The sequence below is a fragment of the Saccostrea echinata genome, unplaced genomic scaffold, assembly GCF_033153115.1.
Source record: "Saccostrea echinata isolate AGI-Se365-2 ecotype Australia unplaced genomic scaffold, CSIRO_AGI_Sech_v1 ptg000043l, whole genome shotgun sequence".
NCBI classification, from domain to species: Eukaryota; Metazoa; Mollusca; class Bivalvia; order Ostreida; family Ostreidae; genus Saccostrea; species Saccostrea echinata.
In genome coordinates, this window is record NW_026889792.1 from 2313814 (window position 1) to 2320917 (window position 7104).

Sequence of the window (7104 nt, forward strand, 5' to 3'; positions counted from 1 at the left end):
GGTCTGATTTAAGTATAACTAGACACACAAGTAGATTACACTAAGAAACATAATTCTGTGTATCCAGTATTCGATTTTGATGAACGGTGTTGCCATGGTTACTAAAAATAGAAATTTTTAAAAATACTTTCAAAACGCTACCCCTCCTGCATGTTTTGTTTGATTTCAGTATAACATGGCATACAAGTAGAACTGCACTGAGATACATAATTGACATTATTACTTTTTGATTTTGTTGAATGATGTTGCCATAGTTACTTAAATTGAAATTTCTGTAAAATTATTTTGAAAGGCTACTTCTCCTACAGTTTTAGTCTGATTGCAATAAATCTTGCCACAAAAACAGACTAAACCAGGGATCATTATTCTATTTATTGCTGTTGCAAAGTTTCAAGTCCAAGTGCTACTTTTATCTTCCTTTATAAGTACAACCAGTAGAGCTATAGTCTCCTCAGAGACTTCTGGTTATACTGAATATGACTACGAATTATTTTGTCCATCTGCTCATGCAATACATAGGGCAATACATAGGGCTCACGGCGGGTGTGTCAGGTCGACAGGGGATGTTAACTCTTCTTAGGCACCCGATCCCAAAACTGGAATTTCCAGCTGCCCGTCTTTATGCCCTCTTCATACATTTGTATTGGTTGTAGTTTTTTTTTTTTTTTTTTTTTTTAGATCGATCACTGTTCGTTATCTTCAACTTTTTTAATACTGAAATTTCAGTGTTAGTATTTAATTTATCCACATAATGTTTTACAACGACCATGTCACAAATCAACAATTGCAAAAAAGATAGGCATTTGAAAAGTTAAGCATTATAGCTGTATAATAGGGTCCCTGTGCTGTTCGTATCAATGACGAGGGATATATTGTAACTGAAGATGGATCAGTGTTTCTTCTCAAGGCACTGATAGTGAAAGTTTTTGTCAAACATTAAATTATTCACTGAGGCCATTGATTGTACCAAACATCCTGTAGGTTGAATGAGGTAGAGTTCCAAACATTCATCATATATAGGTTCATGTGTAAATAATTACTGTCGAATTTGATCATCATATTTTTTAATGTTTCACTCTTTCATGCAAGGTGCTCTCATTAGACAATCCAAACTATGAAAAAGATGTCAACTAATTTGGAAGTACATGTAGGTCTCCATATATATCACATGATATCCGTGTGAATTGGTGATGAATGGGGAATAGTTTCCTAGATAAATCTTGACAAAATATAAGTATCTGATGAGAACTGATTACATGTAGCTAAAAAAAGTATTGACAAAATATTTTTTGTAGACTGATGTAAATGTTTGTTATGCTAATCGTATGTTATCCATGTTGACCGACTCTTGATCCTTTTAATCAATATATTTGGTACACTCATATTCATTAGCTTTTTCAGCTTCGTATCATCAGTGACGTTCACATTCCTTTGCTCAAAACTCTCTCCTCTACGATGCATTCTTTGGTGATTGGTACAATCAATTGACGCATTCACTTTCTCATCAGATATGATACAATTACTGATGCATTCCTACTAGGCCTATTACATAAACTTAACATTGACATTCAATTTATCAATGGCTGTTTATCTTGACTTATTCTATAGTTAGTTAACAAAGAAGATATTAAGATTCGTCATCTTCTTTGTCCAATGCTACATCTATTTATTACGGAAGCCTATTAGTGCCAACCTGTATATATATAAAAGCAAACCTCTCTATATAAAGGAAATGCGAAATGTAAAAACAGAACCTCGAAATATATAAAGGAAGTGCACTTATGGGCTTCCGTAGTTTATGTTAAAGAAAAGCATACCGTTCTGTAACATGTATTTATGAAAGCTGATGTACGCATAAAAAAGAATGTACTTGTGTATCCTTATCTTGTTAAAATCCTGATAACACTTTATTAACAATTGTCTATTTCTGTTGTCAATCTTTTAGGACTATCCTCAAAACATCATTCAGTACAGTTGTTTTAAGTGATTAAATATTAGGAATGCCCTTGTTAAGGTCTTCCGTTCCAATGGAAGACATTCTACTGATTCTGATGATTAAGATTATTCGTCTCCAACGGAAGACCATATTGTTTTCGTTCGGTTTCTTTTTCCCTATTATTATTAGTCTTACCGATTTTGTAACGGCTTAGCCGATTTTCATGAAACTTTCATATCTGATAGGTATTGATCTGAACCTTATTGGAATTTTTTTTTCGTTGATGACGTCACTTTCCATCTTGAGATATTTGGGATTTTCTGATTTTCAGAGGGTCGGCTTGTCCTGGAAACTCCTCCGAAACTCCTCCGAAACGACTTAAGATATTGTGTCAAGATTTTCAGTGAGGGTAGAGGAAGGTTTGAAGATTTGCAGATGGGTGTCCAAAGCTCTCTAGCGCAAAAGGCGCCGAAGCTCGGTAGGGCTCAAAAATTGTCTCACAAAATTTTGGACAGTGTTGATAAGCAATAATGAACAAAAGATGGTCAGAATAAAGTTCTAAAAAATATGCACCCCTTCAATTTTTGTTAAACGGCCCATTCAGGACTTGGAGGGGTGGCCCATAAATATTTCCATTCGGCATATCTCCACAACAAAAAGAAATTTTTGAATAGGTGTTGAACAAAAAGTCTTCAAAATTACAAGTCCTTTCATTTCATATCAAGAAAAGGGGCTGACACTTCAAATTAGGGACTCAGAGGGGCCAAAAGTCTTTCATCTATAACTCTTTAACTATCAATATTTTGTTATCAATTACTGAAGCAAAATGCTCATATTAACGATTTGCCACTATATATTATAAAATGAAGATCATATGGTGCGTAATAAGGGACCAAAAGGGGCCAGAATGCTAAATCTTTGACGCTTTATATCTCAACAAGGGGAGATATTTTAATAAGCAATATTGAACAAAAGATGTTCAGAATAATGTTCTGAACAATATGCGTTCTTTAAATTTTTGCAAAACGGACCCATTAAGGACTTGAAGGGTTGGCCCCTAAATATTTCTATTCTACATATCTCGAAAACGAGAAGAAACTTCTGAATAGTTGTTGAACAAAAAATGTTTAAAATCACAAGTCTTTTCGTTTGATACCAAGAAAAAGCATCTTCGCTAGCCAAGGGTTTCTGATACGCTACTCTCCTCATAAACCCTTGGCATACGGTGCTGACAAAAGACGGGATTGTTTTCGTCACGTGATCACCATTCTTACCAGGTATGCACAGATTGCGTAATCGACAGAAATAAATAACGTATTTAAAAAATAATGTTTTCAAAGAATAATTAACAAGAAGGCATTTAGTTATGTTAATTTGTTATTTAAACATGTAAAATGAAAATCTACATCTTCAGTATAGATTCTTAATCACATATTTTGCACGTAGCTTAAGATATTGGATGACACCATATAGCTATTCATAGAATGACATGTTATCTTACGGATCGTTGTTTACTTGCGTTTTTCATTCCCGATATTAAAGAGTCAAGATATATCCCGAACGCAAATATCGTCATTTACAGAAAACAATTGCTGATTGGTCGAACGATGTCGATCAACTCCAATCACAACTTGAGAAAAAAATCCCAACTTTTTTTAACACCGTATGCCAAGGGCTTATGAGGAGAGTAGCGTATCAGAAACCCTTGGCCAGCGAAGATGAAAAAAAAGGGGCTGACCCTTCAAATTAGGGACTCAGAGGGGCCAAAAAACTAATATGCAACTCTTTAATGATCAAGAATTTGTTATAAATTACTGAAGCAAAAATGCTTAACGTAACAATATGCAACAATATGTTGTGAAATTTTGATTCTCTATTGCGTAATTAGGGGCCATAAGTGGCCAGAATGCTAAATCTTTTACATTTCATATCTCGAAAAGGGGAAATATTTTGAAAAGCAATATTGAACGAAAGATCTTCAAGATTATGTTATATAAATCAAAAGAATGAAATCTGAGGAGGGAATTCTTCATATCATTATCTTTTAACGAAGACTTAATCAAAATCACATCTCATCGAAAAATCGAACGGAAGACCTACTCGTTGCTCGCAACGAGACCTCATTTAGTTATTCTTTTTTTCCTAGACGCTAACTTTGAAACTCCCGATTTTCCTCATTTCTAAACGGATTTTGTTCAAATTTTCAGAGCAGTTAGACTTTACAAAACGCTTTTAAAATACTGTAATACATTTCAATAATTTCTTTCCGCTCACGAGTTATTTCCCTTTGATTGAAATATTAGGGGCTTTGGTTTCCAGACAAAAGCTCCGAGACCATAATAGCTGGAGCACGAACATTATTGAAATTGAAAAGAAGAAACACTGTAGTTGTGCACATCAGTTTTTGTTTGTTGATTTCTGCGTTCAAAATGGCGCTAGAGAGGGGTCGAAAATCAGGACGTGTAAAAGAGCAAAAATTTAGACATTTTTTCTTTTGTATCTTTAAATGATTATTGATTTTGTTTGAAAACGAAACCATTTTGAATTAAAAGAAACATTTTATGATGTTTTTTTTTAAAATTTGAATAAGTTTTTAAAGTGTTTCTAATTATCCCAACAAGATCGGCAACTCTATATTAATATTCTACAGTATAAAAGAACGGAAACTATTTTCTCCAATCTGCGGAATACAATTCGTCGCCCATCTCGTTATATTACTGTGATTTCTAAATTACATAAAGTGACTCTTATTACCTAATTAGAATTAGCTATAAATTAGTACTTGTCACACTCTAAAATTCACTAACTGCTAAATAAGACATTATATGTATAAAGATAAATTACACATTAATATTTGGCAAGTAACCTCGTAGAAAATATTCGCTTGTTTAAACAGTTTTAGACATAATCATGATAACGTAAGTTTTATCGATACCTGGAAGAATGGCAAATCTGAACTGGACAAATAAACGATTTTAATACGTCGTATATTGAATTTGTATGTATACATAACTTCATAGACATTTTTTTAAAAAGAACGCGCATATTCTTTGAACACAAAAGTAATAGCTTTTCAAAAAGCTTTTCAAAAAGCTTGCCTGACTATAATGCAATCAATAACTATAGAATGTATAAGCATTATAAACGTTTCCGTCCATTTTTTTATTAATTTCATTACCGTACAATTTGAAGGCATTGTATGAGACATCATTTTTTTCTCATCAGAATAATGGAAAGGGAACAAAATTAATGTAAATATATTTATTGTTTGTAGCTCAAACAACAAATGTAAAGTACAGTCTTTACATGTGCATGCATGTGGAAAACATTTTTTAAATAAGTGGTGGCATGCATTAGTTTCAACTACATAAAATATCAGAAATGCCGAAAGACAGCTAAAATTATAAGAAAATGTGAATTGTTATGATAGACATGCAGAATTTTTTTTTCGCATGCATCACTATTGCATGAATGTCGAGAGGCGCGGATCCGGAAATTTGTTTTCCGGGAGGTGGGAGTTTCACAACAACAGATGTCAGACTCAGAAATATTTTTAACCGAAAAAACAAAACAAAAAAACCCATATCAACTTCCTCAACCCCTGAAGAACCTAAAATCTATTTCCTTTCGGGGTTGGGGGTTGGAGAAGGCACTTTCAGAATTATCATCAATATTTGGCCAGTTCTTCCTTTTAAAAAGTTTTTGTCTCTTTCATTTTATTAAAATTATTTTAAATCTTTATAAAGTATGTGATATGACTTCTATATTATATCTTCGTTCCCAACATCACAGATATATATGTTACTTATTTTTCCAAAGGTAGAAAACAATTTTTATCTAATTCTATGTAGTAATCCTGTCCATTCAATAAGATTATCCAAGAAAAAGGCGTGAAGATTTACTCCTGACATTTGGCGCGAAATAATTGTGTGATCCCTTTCCTAGAAGACAAATGGACTGATCCAGAAGGATAGAAGAAAAGTTACACGGATACACTGTAGAATAAACAGTTGCATGCAAAAAAGTATAGGAAGTAAACGCATCAATATTTTGCATCAGTAATATGACAGTTTCTCCTGCTAACTGTTGTTAAAACGCAGGTAACAAATTCCAATGTAAATCAGCTTGCCAAAAATTTAGCTGCCTAACTGCATGTGAACCTTTAGTTTTAAACCATGGAAAAATTTATCTTTAACCTGTCTGCATGTCTGATGACATGGTCTGATGCTCGTGGTGTCAGACAATAATATTTTTTGGTTTATAGAATGTGACAGCGTATCATCATTCACCTTGTACTCTGTTTTGAAATGAGGACTAAAAAGGTGAAGGCCAGCGCAGAAACTTAAAGGCCCTGATATTTTTCAATATCCGAACTGGACATAAAACATTTACAATGAACATTTCAATCTGGTACTTGATCGCCTACGCAAAAGGGACATTTTTAAAAATAAGATTTATGCAATTAATCATGTCTACTTTCGGTGAAAGAGTCTAGCTAAGAGGAAAACTATGTAAAATACCTTAAAGGGCTTGTTCACATCACATAACTAAAATTTCATAAAATGCCCTCTCTTTGAATTGGATTTTTTTAAAAAGTGTTTTTTCCGATCAGTTTCGTTGAGTGTCGATAGTTTGCCGTATCCATGACGTGCCCATTCCATAACTTGTCCATTCTATGACTTGTCCTTTCTATGAGTCGTCGCACTGATGATTTTTTCGATGAGCTGTCTTTCGATGAAGTGTCATTTCAATCAATGAGTTGAAACTAATTAATTATATACAACCATGCAGGATAAAATGTTTTGACTTGATATATGGTCAGTAAGGACATGGGTGAACTTGTCCGACAGGAAACTTACAGGAGGGAATAACTCTTAACTGAAGTGTGTCAGGGTCCTAACGTAAGGTCATTTGGACACGTTCAAGGTCACTGACAGAGAAACTGTAAAATTCGTTAACAGTCTCTCGATCTACTGGTACCCGTGAAACATTGGAAGTTGATACCTCAAACAAATATTGCTTATGACCTTAGAATGTGCCATGACCTTGTCTCAAAGTCACTATTTCCTGTCCGCACTTCCAACGGAAGATCTATTTGTTGCTCCAGCAACGAGCTTTGCTCTAGTTTTTATTTATAACCGGAAAAAGGTTATTATGTTCTACTTGGT